We start from the raw sequence: 16899 nt of genomic DNA on the forward strand, positions 1-16899 counted from the left end.
TCACATATCCATTCCATGCGGCTCTACAGCAGAAACAAAAGCCAGGCAGGTCTCTTTCTAAGCACCAGTTCTCTCGATGACACCCCAAACACTTAAACATTATCTGAAGTTTCTCATCTGGCAATTGCACCATCTTCCCCTCCTCCTGTTTGACCCAAAGCTGTTTTTGGCCTTCATCTTCTTTCAGTCTCTGCTGAGAATAAAGCCTTGGATTCTTCCAGGAATTTGGGACCATCTTGGAGAAGCAGGCACTGTCCAAGATTCTTTGCTTAGAAGTGGTTCTAGCTCTCTCTCCATTATCTTTTTGCCACTCATTTTTATTCATCCACAACTGACTTGTTTCATTTATTTAACTGATTGCTCTACCTGAGGTTTCTTCCCCAGTGCGGAAGCCACTGTTCCCAGCACAGAAACCGATGAGAACCACCTACTTCATGGAAATGAATTCAGCAGATGTTTCTCCTTTGCACTAAGCTAGCTCAGCGCAAGTGATTTTATACCTATTAAGTATAAACACATATGGAGTTATTTAGGGCATTCTGTCATTCACACCAGTTTTAAAGACTGAGAACTCTACAGTTCAAGAACATAAAAAGTTTTTTCAGAAGATACAGTGGCCTCACCTCACAGGCATTTTCATAAGACTTTTGAAAGCACAGAGGGTGCCTGTGCTTTGTATTTCATAAATGTAGAGCCTCTACACTTGAGCAAGTATTTCAACTCGCACGCAAAGGGCATTAGAAATATGACACCTGCGCTCACACATTTCGCCTGAAGCTTCAGGATGATAATGCACTGTGTGTTCATGTGTGTGTGTGGCCAAAAAAAAAAAAAAAGAAAAAAAAATCAGTACAAGTTTGCAAAAGTCATCCCGTAAGATATACCATCTCCATCACCAAACATTACTTCCGCAAAAGTCATAGCAGCAATTCTGATAGCTTATGAGATTATATAGATGTTAGAGTAGTAAGTTAGTCATGTATGTGTGAAATAAGTTTACTAGATACAGAAGACAGAGGGAAAACCTTCAAAAATGCTGGATGTTGTCAAAGGTGTATATTCTTGATTAACATCAAAACTGAATCCAATCCACTGTTCTGCTTGCAGGAATCCAATGACCTTTACGCAATAAAATGAGAAAGTCTGGTCCATTCCCTTGTGGCTTGTATTAATCTAGGTCAGCAGTCACAAACCAGAGTAGTTGCTGGTTACCCGCAGTCTTTACTGAGGCACTATCTAAGATCTACAACCATGAACCGTGCCATGCAAGAAGGGAATAAACATTGAAATGAAACGCCACAGCAGTTCCTATTTCTAAAATACCCTCCTCAATTCATCAGCAGGGCTCATTCCACATAAAGAATCTTCATTTTTTAAGAAAGTGGAAAATGAACTTGGAATCAGTTCAACTTTAGATAAACACTGCTAATACTTAAAGTCAGTTGAGGGAACATAATGATTTGTGGGATAATTAATTTTGCAAGTATTCATAGCTTACTACAAATGCATCATCTCAGAAAATATGTGTTTTTGCAATCATACCTGCAATCTTTCCGTCTCCCTGACCAGTCCTTGCAAGTGGCTAAAAGCACAAGTTGGCAAATAAAGTTTCTAGAATTCAAGAATGCAGCCAGAGATTCCAATCACTGCATCTGAAAAGACACCCTGGATTGCAAGGCCAAGGCTATTGAAGCCCATACTCCAAATGTTTGCCTTCAGTAAGTGGGGAGAAAAGCATGTCTTGGCTACACAGCACCAGAGAGATCAGCAAAACAGGACAGACAGATGCTGGATTATGTTAACCTTAGTATCCAAGAAAAGAGGTTTTGCAGCCTCAGCAAATACATTGCCAATGCAGTCAGAGGGGCACAGCAATATGAAATGCCACTCCATTTCTAGTGTATATCGTCTACACTAAACACCTGGCGTGGAGCACGTGTTGGATGGGAAGAGCAGTGCTCTCCATCGTGAACTTCACGCTGTTTGCCCACTGCCACATCGTGGCAGCAAGGACACATCCTCTGAGCACCAAGAGCAGGCCCAGACAACTCCCACTAACACTTCATTTCACTATACAGGTAGAATAAAGCTCACTGTGCACAGCACAAGCTCATAGCCATACGTGCTCATACGTAATTTTTAAGCAAAACTATTACTTGTGCCAAATTAGAGGGAAAAAGGTCGTTTGAATCTATTTATCTACATGTTTCTACAGAATCGATATACAGATGTATAATCAATATTTAACATTTTCTATTTTTACTTTAAAATAACAGCTCATAGGAATAATTACTAACTGCATGGATCAGCGGAGACCCAGTCTCTGGAGAGCTCTTTGTCTAGGGACATTTTTAAAGAAACTCCTCTGATTTCACCTGAGAAAACATCGAACAGAAATGGTGGAGCCGACTTGCTGTACACAAGCTCATGTATCTAAAGTACAAGCTAATGTACCTAAAGCAACAGCCAAAGTGAGAGATGGCAGTGCACTAAGCTTTGGCAGCAATTTTATCCTCTGCAGAGGCAAACAGCTTAAAACTCACATAAAAATGAACACAGAAAGTGTAGATAGAACTGGAGCTATCCAGGATCTCTCACTCTGGCATCAACTGAGCGTATTTTTGGATGAAGACCGGTGCTAACTTCACAACATCCAATATGCACTCTTTACTACTTTTCTATATGACTGAAGCAGTGAATGCCCTAGGTCTCTGCTCTCCTTGATATAACCTAAAATATAGCATGAATGGTACTTTGAAGATTGCTGTACAACTGACTATAACATGCAGCTGGAACATAAGACACGTCAAGCTGGGTTAATCCAGGGGTCTGCCCAGGTCACCATTACATCTGCAATGATGACCCCAGGAGATACACGGGGAGGGCAGATGAGCCTAGCCATTACTTCATTATTTGTTATTTATTCCCATTTTACTCTCCAGCAGACCCAGTTAGAGAGAACACTCCTGCCAGCTTCTTTTGGTACCTGTTTTCGGACCTTACGTCTGTATCTGTGTTTAATCGGCTGATACTATCTGCCTCCACAGCCTTCTTCAGCAAGAACTCTGCCAAGAAAGGCAATATCCCCATTCGCAGAGCAGATACAATACAGATACAAGTCCTGCAACGTTGCCTCATATTAAAGTTAGGACTATTTTTGAAAAGAGTGCCTGAAAATCTCTTCCAGTACCCTCAAGACTGCTTGGGGCACTGGCATGCAGCAGTTAAACACACTTCTTGCTCTGAGACTTTTCTAAGAATTTCACATGAAACAGAAGAGAAAAAAAAAAAAAAAAACGCACACACACACAAACAGGAATGACTATCCAGGAACTTGGCCAATATTCCAGGCTAAAGGAAAACAAACTGTTCGAATAAGCAAACGGTTATTTCACCCCTCCCAACAGCCTCCCCCAAGCCATGTGGAGCACAGGAAGGGCAGAGCCTACTCACGTGTCCTGCTCACAGGCTTGTAGCTCTGCCTTTCTGATGAGTTTATCAGATCCTGACCCAACTGCAACTCACTTCGTCTTTGCTGGCCTTATCTGATACTTTCATTACTTTCTCTCACATTTGCATCACCTCAGTAGTTGCAGTTGCCCTCAGTGAAGGCAGGAGGAGGGAAGGGTCATTACCTGTGCTGGAATTCATTTCCTACCAGCCAGCTAGATTACTTCTGGTATGGTCATCTAGTTTCTTGCAGAAAAGTTAAATTTTTAACTAACCCATCTTATTTTGTCTCTAATGGCATACAGAATAATCATGTGAACTATTTAGCACACAGCTCTAAAGGACAGTAACTCCAGCTAGAGACAGCAATAAGCTGCTGAGAATAAATGTTTTCCACAGCTTAACATCTCTCTCCAAATCTAACCACAGCTGTTTGAGTGATAAGGACATTTTTGAAGAAGATTCAGAGCAGCTCCAAGAAGTCCAGTATGTGGCCTTAGGAGGAACCTCCTAAAGCCCAACACCAGGAGACAGGTATCCATCTCTCTTGATGCATTAAATGGGAGAAGGGTACCCTGCCTCTTCGGGGGATGAGCAGGAGGGATGGGCACCAAAAAACATTACTCTTAGATCTCAGTGTTTCTCATCAGGACAGGATGATACCTACTGTGAAAGCAAAATGCCCAGCTGTATGCTTACCTATCAATTGCTGTGACTCATATGGAAAAACTCTCAATAAAATGAGAAGTACACTTTTCCAGGTCTTCTCCCCCAACCAAGCCAAGTCCTGACTCTGAAAAACAGAACTGAAGACAAAATCTGTGTTTTTTCCAGCTATACCATCAAGCAGTTATGCCATCTATATTTATTCATTGCCTTTCCTTCGATTATTCTACATTTTGCTTGCATTTGTTACCAGCATAAACAGCATACAGATATTGTGATAGCTGAGACAGGAGAAGAGTATTAATAAACAAAAAAAAACAAAGAAAACCCCTTTAATCTACTTATTTGGAGAGGCAAAGAAACACTGATTATATGATTCACCCTTGACATTCTGCCAGATAACTTCAATCCTGTACAATGCCCCCTCCTAATGACCTGAATATAATACCATGGTGTTATAGTGTTATTTAAAAACTGCAGGGCTCTTCTTGCAGTGGTGGTATGGTCTGCAGACTTAACACGTAATGGACAGGATTACAGTGCCACTAAAATACTACCCCGTGCTGCTGAAATTTCAAATTAATTCAAGGAGCTAAATCACTGTTCAGCTCTGTAAAGACACATTTCCCTAGCTGTTCTAATGGCAGCAATTTTAGAAAAAAAAAAAAAAGTTGATATTACTCAAATGGAGAAATAGCCTCAAAACTGCCAAACACGTTAATGCAGTGGTGCATCAATGTTTGTGAAATGCAGGGAATCTTTGGACCAATAAGACAATCTGAGAAAAACTAGCTCAAGTATTAGGAGAGTCTGTAGTGATGTGCTGATGCATCACTTTCTTATTTCACAATAAGAGACAGTCTGGTTTTCTCTAACGTTTCACAATTTGCACACATACGCACTCACTTGCTCTTGGCCCTTGCCTGCACTGCTAGTTGCCCTCACCTCTCCACAGAGAGGGATTTCTTAACATTTGGAAGGACAGACTCTAGCTGAGGTAAACACCACAGCTGCGGGTAACGGAGGAAATCGGGAGAACTAAACCCATCTACGCCAGCTGCGGATGTGGCTTGAAAGCCATGCTGAGCTCCAGCTTTCCAAACCTAAGAAAACAAACCTGGACTTTTTACAGTTTTACTTTTCTTTTTCCCCCCTCCTTTATATATATATATTATATATATATAAATATCTGTTAGTAGTGTGTATTTTACATATTTAGGTTTTTGTAACTACCAGACTTTAATACTTAGAGGTGCAGGTCCTTGATACTTCATTATAAACAACATTCTGTCCAATTTGCTAACAGAAAGTAGAGCAAAGGTAGTCAGTCGAAAACAGGGAATTGGCTAATGGCAAAAGCAAACTTCTCCCCACTGGAATTCTGCCCATTTCCAACCTTGTGTTTAGGTTAATTTCTGCTTCCCGGCTAGAATACCAGGCTACTCATTTTTCCTACAATGGAGTTCCTTAAACCTGGGGAGCGTTCCCATGAAATATTAAACAAACAAAACAAAACAAACTACCAATGACAGCGGTAAATGAGGAATAGAGGAGGACCAAAGATACAGCCCAAAGGCTTGTGGCAGTGAAACTCTATTTGGAATAATCAATCCTTTTCCTTATTAAAACTGTTACCTACTTCCTTGTTCATTAATGCTGTTCTTGTTTATTCATGTAGTCAGGCCAAACATTTTCCACTCCCTCCAAATATAATTTCCTGCTATTGACAGACACTTTCAAGTGCTGGCTGTGCCTATGCCCACATGGCATACGCAGGCACAGGCGAGCCTCCTTGGCCGCCGTCCAAGGCAAGGGCAAGGGAGCCGGCCCCGCACGGGAAGCGGCGCGCGCACCATTAGCGCAGCGGGAACCCTCGCCGAACGCCCTGCCGAGACGCGCGGCCTGTTAGCTCGGCCTCGGCGCGGTCCTCGCCAAGGCCGCGGGGCTGCTGGCTTGGCTCCACGCACAACGTGGAGCCAAAGATGGAGATCAAGCGCCCATCTGCCCAGCAAACTCCACATGGGAATACTCTCTGTCCACAGCTACCTCCTATTGCAGGGTCTATTTCTTTCCCTTGATCTGAACTCCACAGTACCAAACCCTAAGCCTGGAGTGTGACAGAGGGAGAGGGCAAAGTACCGCAAGACTCTGCGATGCAGTAACGGGAGGAATAAGGGGTATGTCACCTCTACGTCCCCATCAGCTCCTATCAGGTCTGTGGCAGAACGGGCTCAAAGACAGCACCACGGAGGAGATGTTCAAGGGACTGCAACCGACCGCCACCAGGCAGCTATCCCCCACCAAAGGGGACCCCTTCACCAGTGGCCTTGCTGGCAGCTTAAGTGGAATCCTAAAGAGTGGAGAAGAAAGTATATCCTCCTGCTAGGACATGAGAAACAGAGCGAGTTCCCTTCACACCACCATCCAGACCAGGTACCACGATCACCTACAAGTGCTCAGTACGAGCTTGCAAGGCAAAGCTCTTCAGCTCTGAGCAAAGCGAGACAATAAATAAATAAATAAAAATAAAGAAAGGGCAGCAATGAAGTGATCAAGCCAAAAAAACATAAGAAGAGAGGATGAAGAGATCAGGTCTGTTTACATTTAAAAGTGTACCAATAAAGTGGTCATTGCAAAGCTATATTAAACTGGAAATGGCCTAAAGTAGTTGTTTAGATTCTGCCCATCCAATAAGGTGGCAAAACAACGACAGAAATTCCATTAAAGTCATGACACCTGAAAAGGCAACAGAAAGATACACCTGTTATGATTATATTGTGGAACTCTCTTCCACCAAATTGTCACTGTGGCACACACGTTGCATCTTTGCAGCTGACCTTATTTGTAAAGCAGTAGTTTTAGTTTTCGTTTGTTTACACTTCCCCCTGTAAAAGAAACATGCAGAAGCATGCGAGAGAAATCACCACATGCAAGGTCAGAGACAGGCTCTGCTGCGTACTCACATTGTACAGCTGAATTAGGTTTATTTTAGATCGGGAGATTTCAGTAACATGTATCTTCGGAATTTGAGGCAGTATTTTAGTCATTGATAGGTGCTTGAAATGATTTTTCCCTCCCTTTTCCCTGTTCTTTCATACACTGCTGAAAACATTAACAAATTAAATGACATTAATCAAACCAGGCTAGGAGATGGACTTAGTTATGGTTAAAAGAAATACCCAGAAAGGAGTATGCTTGCATGGCACTTTCGTCTTGAAGAGAAAAAAAATGCTCTCTTCCTTTTCCTTTGAAGGCCTCCAAAGAAAGCTATACTATCAGAAATAACAAGACCTAGTAAAATGTGTGTTGTACTGTGAATTTTCTAAATTTAGTAAGAATAGAGGAATTTAATTAAATCCTTTTCAATATGAAACACATTTAAGAATTCTCAAGAGTTTTCCAACTGTACATTGATTTAGCCTTATTTAAAAATCCTCAGTCATATTTGCTATAAACATATACATACACCATCTCCATCTGTTAACAGAATCTAGACAATATATATTAATATATATAACAATAATATAAATATATATTTATATATATGCACAAGCTATATAAATCACATTAACAATGCAATCCTCGCCTGCTTTTTTTTTTTTTTTTTTTTTTTTTTTTTTTTAAGTAAAAAGATACAAATTTCTGGCTTCTAAAGCAGCTGATCTAAGACACCCTAAAGCAATTTATTCTAATGGTTGGAAGATCACTGAGAGAAGCTAAGTAAGATTAAGGGGGAAAGCATCAGTAGAAAAAGTGAAATTATTGCCTCTTATCAAAAAAGATTTTTTAAAAATATTGAACAAAAAATAAGTACTCAATCAGCCTATCATTTCTTTTGGAAATACTTCTTTACACAGAGAAGTGCAAACTAACATCCCTAAGGTCATGAAAATCTCCACATCAACATGAGATATTTTTGGTATAGCGTACAGCAGTCCCCTGTGGAGTCGCATGATGATAAACAGAATATCTGAACGCTGTTTCTATGTCATCCTGCAGAAGGAGATGGTTTAATGGGTTAAAGCAAATCATTAGAGCAGTCAGAAGAAGTCCTGTACTAAAAGAGGTACCTCACACCAAAAGGTGTACTCTATATATTTGTACACTGGGTATTTCCCTGTGTCTCCTTGACTTCTGTTTAGGCAAGTTGCAGTGTGTCTGCAGAAGTTCTTTTATTTTTAACCAATACTGTTCTGTCAGTATAAATTCACCAAGATAGAAATCCTTTATTAAAAATATGATTTATTTTGGTTGCTGAAGCTATGTCTTTTTCAACCAACATCAAAGGCAATTAAGAGAGAATAAGTTTCAAGCATCGTTTCCTTTGGCCTGCCTACACAAACTTTTCTTATACAATCTGAGAGAACTTAGGTGGCAAGTAGCAAAGCCAAATGAAATGTAAAGTATTATTCAGCTCTACACATTACTATTACAAAATTAACTTCACAAACTCTTTACACACTTTCATAAAGGCAAGAACTTATAAAACATTAAGACATACTAAGAAACAAGATAAAACATTGGAATGTTTCCAAAAAATGAAGCACTCTCATACTGTTTCCATTACCTAAAAGACTGGATTTGTTTTCTCGTTCCACCTGAAATGTACTACTGTATTACAGCATTTTACCAAGCAGCACAGGACTGCAGACCAGTAAGAAAGAAATTAATATTTTACTCAAGTATATTATACATTGCTTGCGTATTTCTCCACAGTTCTGTGTGTTCACTTGGAAAAAGCATATAGAGGCAGAGAGTGTCTAACTTAAACCACATCTTGCCTTTGACTTAAGTTTTACTTTTAAAAAAAGATTACTTGTAAATTCGAGGGCATTTCTATTTAAACTGAAATCACAGAAGGAGTATTCCCCCTCCTCACCTGCCACATGTGCAGCAGTCCAATACAGCTTCAGGACTACTTCTGTCTCCACACTATTTCCTCTCACTTGACTTCTCTAAATATAGCTCGGATGGTACTAACACAACTGGACTATACCAATCCAGCAGATACGACCAAAAGTAGGATTTTTATGTCACAGGATCTGAGATTTTTCTACCAGTATCCATCGAGATAAGCAGAGGGAAAAAAAAAAAAAATCACATTCTCCCTTCTCCAATCTTTTCTTCCCTTGTAGACAGCAGAAAGGCAGACAGAAGCGACTCAAACCACAGTGGCCAAGGCAGTCTCTCTGCCTACCCTGACAGCACTTCCAGAATCACAACATCATGGACCAACTCTCCCTATATTCCTTCAGATGGACAAGGTCCATATTTCCTTTTATCTATTTTTCCTAGTATTTTCCTAGCTGTTTCTTATGGGGCAATTTCCATCCCTTTTTCCCTGCAGTACCTTTGCCTTTGTCCTACCCTGAGTCCTCACCAGCTATTCAGTCCACAATTTTGCTTCTCTTCCCTTGCCTTTCGCAAAGTCCTTGTCCTACATTTTTCCGTGTTGCCTTCTCATCTGCCCACACAGGTGTGCAAGGATAAGCACCAGGAGGCAGACAATATGGCACATGTGGCAACTAGATATTACAAGTTGATTCAATCAGAACTCTTACTTTATTAAAGTAATTGATCCTACACTTTGGCACCTGGACAGTGTCATTAAATAAAGCCACACCAAGGATGAGCTTCAAAAAGTCTGGAAGGGAAGAGGAAAAGGGAAGAGGGAGACAGTCCTGAAGCCAGGAGGCAAAAGCCAAGCTCTCATTCAATTCCAGCTCTGATGGGCTCTTCAGCACCTGGATTTGGAAACCCTTATGTTCCGTACTTTGAAGAAAAGCTCTAGGGTGATGGCCAACCCCAACCGGACAGCCGCTACCAATCAGCAAAAAATCCCTATCAGTATGCTTACAAAATATTCACTATTTCAGATATCTACACACAGTACAGCCTCACGCTCGTGATGCAATGTTTCCACGGTCGTCTTTCTCGGGGGAAAAGCTGGAATCAGCAGTTCCTGCCCCCGGCCACCTTTGATCAGCCCCCTTGGCATGGCCATCGCCCCCTCCTCCCAGTTGCGTTCGGACAACCTTGCAGCCCTACACAGGGAACCCAACCGGTTAAGCTAAAAATACTCCATTCATCCTCCCCGCTCTCTCCGGGTTTTGCAGGGTTATTTTTAAAATGGATCAGTTCTCTGTCCTGGTTCACCAAGGAGCTCGGCACAGTGGCAAGGGAGGAGGGGAGCAGCAGGGGAAGGAGGAGGAGGAGAAAAACGCGTCTCCCCCAGCGCAGAGGAGCGAGCGGGACTGCAGGGTCGGCTTCACTGTGCGTGGCCACCGCGAGATGACAGATCTGTGACACCACAGACTAACACAGGGTCCCCCCCAGCCTGCGGTGGCGCTTGCAGGGCCCTAGAAGGAGCACGCGCTGTTCCTACGGTTCGGGAGGGCAGCTCTGCGCCACCGCCGCGCCGCTGTCCCAGGAGCCGGCAGGAATGCAGCGCTGCTCTCACTGGAGCCGCGGACTGTGCAGCGCCGCAGCCGCAGCGCTGGGAAGCGGCTCCTCACCGTGACCTGGCTGGAGTCGTCAGCTTGGGTGTGCGCGACTCGCGCTCGCAAGATGACAGCTATCACGTCAGATTACCAAACACCACTTCCAGGGGCGCTTGCCAAAAGCAAACCATTAGGACCATCTAAATAGTGGAGGTAGGTTTAATATTTAGGTTGCCAGGAACTGCAACCATTAGGAAGTATTTTTAAACAAATGCAATATTAAAACTGTTTTTTTTTTTAAACTTTCTCTTTAAAAAACAGGTGAATTATTAAAATTCCCTGGATTGATTAGATTTAAAAAGTAAATTAAAACTGAACAAGCATAAAAAACCCAACACACACAAATTACAATGTACTTTTGCTGCAAATAAAAGGAAAATAATAATAATAAAATAGTCTTCCTGAAGCCCCTGTTCTGGCTGCGTGTTTATGAAGCCTCCGGAAATACCACGGCAAACATTCCAGCTCTACAGCAGCGAGGCCACGTGACCCCAAGGCACAGCAAGGAACTTCTTTTCCCCAAGTTTCTTGACAGAACAGAAAAGGGATGTTTTTTCCTTTTCAAACCACAAGCCAAGTCTGGGGAAACCTTCAGCAGACTTTCAATTACCCAATTTTAAAACTGAGTTTCATTTCTTTATTTTCCTTTTTTTTTTTTAAAAAAAAAAAAAAAAAAAAGAGAGAGAGAGATGATTTGGCTGCATTTTTATGACTGCACACGCCATTTTTGTAAGAAAAGACCTGTATAACATGTACAGTCGGGGGGCATAACACATTATACATTTTTAAGGCACCACAAAAAAGCATGTGATAGTTTCTCTAAAGCTACTACAGTTATGATCAGTACTACTCTGCTTCTGAATTTAGCTAAGATCTTTTCCTAGTAAAAAAAACACAACACAATTAAAACCACCTAAGCGCCCAGTCTGATTGTAGCTAGACATATTAGTGAAATAATTTATGAGCTTTATGAACTTTACTGTTACCACAGAAATCACTTAAAATGTAAGCGTGAACAAAAGCATTCCCCTTTTACAAATAACCATGCACAAGTATTTGCAAGTAATCATTCAAAGTGTAGGAGTAGGGGTGAATCATACTGCAATAGTTGGGCATCCATTGAAATTTGTGTTTTGGCTTAAAACAAAGCAAAACAAAGCAACACCCCACAAAAAGGAAAACAGCTCTGCAGCACAAAAGCACAGCAAATGGCAGGCGCTCTCCGCTAGCTGCCTTGGTAGCCATGTCAGAAATGCTTCTAATTATCAGAGGTAAAAGAGGGATGGCATTTCTGCTGGAAGCAAGTTTTACACTTTATATTCTTTCCTCTCCCCGCTCCTCCAGCCTTTAAATATTAGTCTTACACATTCTTCTCTCATACAGCTCTTGAAAGGTTGAGTTTTTCAAGGCTGATAGCAGACAGAAATGTTCATCAAGAAATGCCTTTGGGTCAACTGTCTGTGGCTCATCACAACGTAGCATTGAAAATATGGAGGAGGGGGAGAAGGATTGTGAGAGCACTGTATAACAGATGAAAAGATAATAAACAAAAAATGCACAGAGAATCTCCCCCCACCGCAAACCCATATGATCTAATGGTCGCTAATACTGTGTTTTGGAGATGGGCTGTTACCATCCATGCACCTTTGATGGGCACGAGGGCTCTGACTCACTTCAGAACAACTGTAAATACGTTAAAGTCCCCTTAATGTATTTTTTTATTGATATTTGCAACAATTTTTGTAGGGGAAGGAAGAGAGGAAGAGGGTAATCTTGGGGTGCCCGTATCTGTATTTTTCATTCTGTACAACTGGACATGAGATATTAAACACATTATTGAAACCACTGTTTATTCGCACTCAGGGATTGCTGGTTTGTAATAAATGCACATTTACGGGAAGCTAGTAGCACATATTATTGCTCTGCTTTATCACTTGAATGGTCCACGCACAGGGTAATTTGTTTGTATTGTATATTAGGATCAATAGTTACGCCAGGGATAGCCCGGGGAAGGTTCGTGCTGAGGGCTGTGCCTGCAGTGCTTCCTTGCTCCAATCAATTGACCAAACAGCAAACAGACACGCTTTGACAGTGACCAGATCAGCTGCTGTTAAAGTCTAAAACATGAGGCACTGTTTGGAAAAGCCCAGAGGCTTTTGGCACCTGATGGAGCATTAAAAAAAAAAAAAAAAAAAAATCTTCCTACCTGAATATTCCACCCAGGCCCTTCTTCCTCTCAGTAGCTGATGGTAGTTTCCTCAATGCCCTCACATAACAAGATCCATTTTCCTGCAATAAAAACATGGACAGATCACACACCCATTCCCTGAGTAACACGGTACCACTTGAACAAGGTCACTGAGCAGGTCTTGGACAAAGCGCCTGTAAAAGTCCCAGGAACAAATCTGGAGCACCAGACGGGAGACTGTGTCCTGGCTTCCAGGTTAGTTCTCATGCCCAAACGTGTGAGAATAACTTCAGCAGTTTACATTTTAAAAGTTTTCACGCCCGTAAAAATGAAATCAGGAGCAGATAGTAAATTTTTGACAGAAACCTCAGTAGAATTTGACTCAGTCAAATAAGTATTTCTTCAGTCAAATTCTGAAGTTTCTCTCGTTCTCTATAAAGAGGCTACTTGCTGACTGCTATGACCTAAGTACCATTAAACAAATAAACAACCCCCAACCTCTGCTGAAATGGTTAAGCCAAAATACCACAGAAACACCACGCTGCCCATAGCAAAACAGAGCATGTTTACTGATTACGTTGGCAAAGCACCATGACTTCTAGGAAATGCTTTTTAATTATAAAGAAATACTGTAAAAGGAGACAGCGGAATGTTTATGGGCAGCATGCATTCTGTGCAGTGCTGTTTCAGCACTCAGACAAGGTGTCCTTCTAGGCTTGTCTTACCAGGCTATGAAATGCAGCACACATTGCAGAAAAGATGAGTATCTATCTCTTAATACATTTTGTCTTCTCTTTCGACTTGCTTTCAAATAATTTTAATTTTTTTTTGTCAAAAAGAAACATGAAAACCCAAGCCTTATGAAAAGAAAAATGATGCATGCAATTTGTGAGACCAGAGCCCCCCTTACTTCACACTCAGGCACCAATGAAAGACATAGAATAAAGTAAAAGCTCAAGTTGCTACAAGTAACTAGATTTTTTTTTCCCTCCAAATATATCCATTGTTCACCAATAATTCACAAAGAACAAAACCACTTCGGAAAACCTGTCTGTTAAGAGCAGCCATCCCACATGGATATGTACAGTGCCCCTGCGGAGCAATCTGCTTCGGACAGGAACTCTGCTGCTTTTCTCGCCCCACAGGAAACGGCAGTTTTTGGTAGGTTACACGCTGCTGGCACCCTGGGTGAATGACTGGCTTTAGGGCCTCAGTGCACAGCCCGGCACTCTGGCACCGCCACGGCCTCGGCGGCGCGCGGGGAGGAGAGGAGGAAACCGGCGGCTGCCAGGGCGGCCAGCGCTTCCTGCGCTCGCAGATCCAGCAGAGGGAGCACAAAAACACAGGTTATTTTTTCCTGGCCAAATGTTTTGGCGATGAAACACTCAAATATTTAAAATCGCGGGCACCGAGCGCCAGACTGTTTCCAGAGGCGTGCGTGAGGGCCGTGTGGCAGTCAGGCCCTGGGCGTCGCATGGTGGCGGCCGGGCGGCAGCACACGGGGACGCAGCTCGCGCTCTTATCGCGTCTCCCACAAGGCCAGGTGCTCTCCTTAAAGCCACAGCTCAACTCGCACAAGTGCATGAAAATCCCAGTAGCTTTTTTCTCTCCTTTTCTTTCTCATTGCAGGATCCCTATCCTGAACCAGTTGCAATCAGCCCCGGGCAGCTCCTGCAGGCCCCACCATGGGCGCAGGGAGGCATCGCCCGCTGTGGGTTTGCCGAGGAGAGGCAGGAGCTGAGCCCTGGTCCTGCAGGATGCAGTGCTGCATCGGGAGACCCCAGGAACCCACGGGCACCCGCGGGGCACTGCCGGGCTGGGCAGGGTGAGCACATGGCCTTGCCACCCCGCCAGGTACAATAAACATATGTAAATAAATGGTGGCCAAGAGCAAAGCCTTCGATCTCGGCATGCACAATAAACACAGCGCAGCCTCCATGCACTGGAAACCGAGGAGGCTGTGGACACTAGCACACACGCACAAATTCCTGGAAAACAGAAATACTGCAGAAAGACCATCGAGTATGTCACACAGCCCTCCCACAGAAATACATAAGGCAGGTGCATCTCGAGCACACGCAGTTGCCCAGCACAGCGCTGTGCACAGACCAGATTCCCATAAAACCGCAGAGGCCTTCACGGTTTTCGCACTGATTTAAGAGGTTGCAAGCGAGTCAGAGGCCGGATCAGGACATATCGACATATGGGAAGGAGGTGCAAGCAGGAATGGGGAGAGGGACAGGGATAACGGGCGCTGCTCCCGCAGACACTGCAGCCTCCTTGTGAGGCAGCCACTCGGCACGGGTGAGTGCTTCTGGCCCCAGAGATGATAAAACAAAGATCTGCTGTGTCCACTCCATGCACCCCGGGCGCTTGGGCCCGGGCAGAGGCGCGTGCCAGCTGCCGCTCGGCTGCTTCTCCCAGCGGAGATCCCTCGGGCGCAGCAGCGCTGCGTCAGGCTGGAGCAAACACCAGCCCGGAGCAGATGAACCACCCGCATTTGCAATGGGTTATCATTTCACAGACAAGCATCTCACTAACAGCTTCTTCCTAGTCTGCAGCAGAGAGCAGCACGTTACCCTGTTTGTAGGAGAGGGCTGAGCTGCCAACTCGCAAGCACAAGCTATTGAGCCCTATTAACCTTGGCTGAAACTGAACCATTGTTCGAGAGGGTGGACATCTCTCATAAAATCCCATTATTAGAGGCCATTTGCCATCTATTTCCATAGCAACTTTTTCAGTTTATTTTGTTTCTATTTTAAAAGAATTTCCCCCTTCCCTTTCCCTTATATCCTATTGTACTTGCACGGCCTTAAACAATAAGGCACTCGAGCAGGGCCATGGCAGCGGTTTGCAGGAACAAAGGCTGCTCTGGCACAACCAGTGCCTCCGACTGCCGCTCCGCGCAGCTCCCACGTCCCCCGCAGACTCGCGGAGCACCCGCGGCTGCCGACTCCACCGCTTCCAACGCGGTGCGCTGGCTACGGAATAACCTGCAGGCAGGAGGAGTCTGGTAAAACCACCCTGGAAGCGCTCAGTGCATGCGAGTCACAAGCGAGTTCTGCAGCTCATCTTGCTCAAGAAACAGGCATGAGAAGGCAGACCTGGAAAGAGAGCAGCATTCGCCAGCAAGACGAATGCAGCAGGAACTAAAGGGAGGAGGTGTGCGGAAGGAGAGCGTCTCAGGCTAAAGCAGATTATTGCCACATCTAGCAGTTAGCACCCACCCAAGTAGTGTGCCATCAATTTAATTCTCCAACAAGACTAACAGAACAGCACAACAGGATTAGACATGCTTGGTTTTAACCATTCATTTCTCTTTCTCGTGAAATACTATCAGCATACCCTTGGCATCAAAATTACTACCCTTCAGAATATGCAGGGTGCAGTTTTAATTTTACATGCAGCAGTTGTGTCATATGAGGTTATTTATTTTCTAATTTAAAGGGGTAAAACATATTTAATCTGTTTAGAGGAAAGAACAAATTGATTTAGCGAGCAGTTCAAGGCTTTCCCTGGAGACAGTCAACCACAGTCGGCAATCTGGATCCAAGTTTCTCAACTAAAGTCTACACTAAAGTCATTTTAATTGTAGGTCATAAGAAATGTCAAGATATAAAACACCAGGGAACACTAAAAATTAAGCCATCATCTTTGAGACTAGCGTATCTCTTAGATTTCTCATTAAAAGATTGTTCAAAATCTTTATGGAATTACCACCCGAGCACAGTAGTGGAGCAAACTGTTTGGGGCTGCAGGTAATATATGCACATTATTTTTGCTGGTGTGGAGAAAAAAAAAAAAAAAGAAACTGTTAAATGAGAAATACTGAGGTCAAAGAAAAATAAAAAAACAGCATATTTGGGGGTAAGGAAGCATCTTTTCCACTTAGTTTGATTAAAGTATCTTTTGTTGATACACAAAAACAGTTTTATTTCACCTTGGGCAGAAAAAGATAGAATTTCGTGTGAAAAAAACACAGGCTGTGTATAGGGTGACAGAGACATGAAATAGGGGAGTACAGAAATGAGGAAACAGGATTTTTAAAGAATACCCGGAAACAAAAAATAAACCTAAACCCTTTCAGAATTTTAT

General features: G+C 43.1%; 1 protein-coding gene across 3 annotated transcripts in view; it reads right to left on the reverse strand.

Moving 5' to 3' along the window:
* ZMIZ1 (zinc finger MIZ-type containing 1) overlaps nucleotides 1–16899 on the reverse strand; it is a 249833-nt gene that overhangs the window by 188408 nt on the left and 44526 nt on the right. For all 3 annotated transcript variants that reach the window (XM_088526383.1, XM_088526384.1, XM_088526382.1), the window contains exon 2: nucleotides 12823–12905. The gene's annotated coding sequence lies outside the window, so the exon portion shown is untranslated. The remainder of the gene's footprint in view (nucleotides 1–12822; nucleotides 12906–16899) is intronic.

Source organism: Tinamus guttatus, unplaced genomic scaffold (genome assembly GCF_059628265.1).
Source record: "Tinamus guttatus ecotype Peru unplaced genomic scaffold, ASM5962826v1 Tinamus_guttatus_pri_ptg000246l, whole genome shotgun sequence".
Taxonomy (NCBI): Eukaryota; Metazoa; Chordata; class Aves; order Tinamiformes; family Tinamidae; genus Tinamus; species Tinamus guttatus.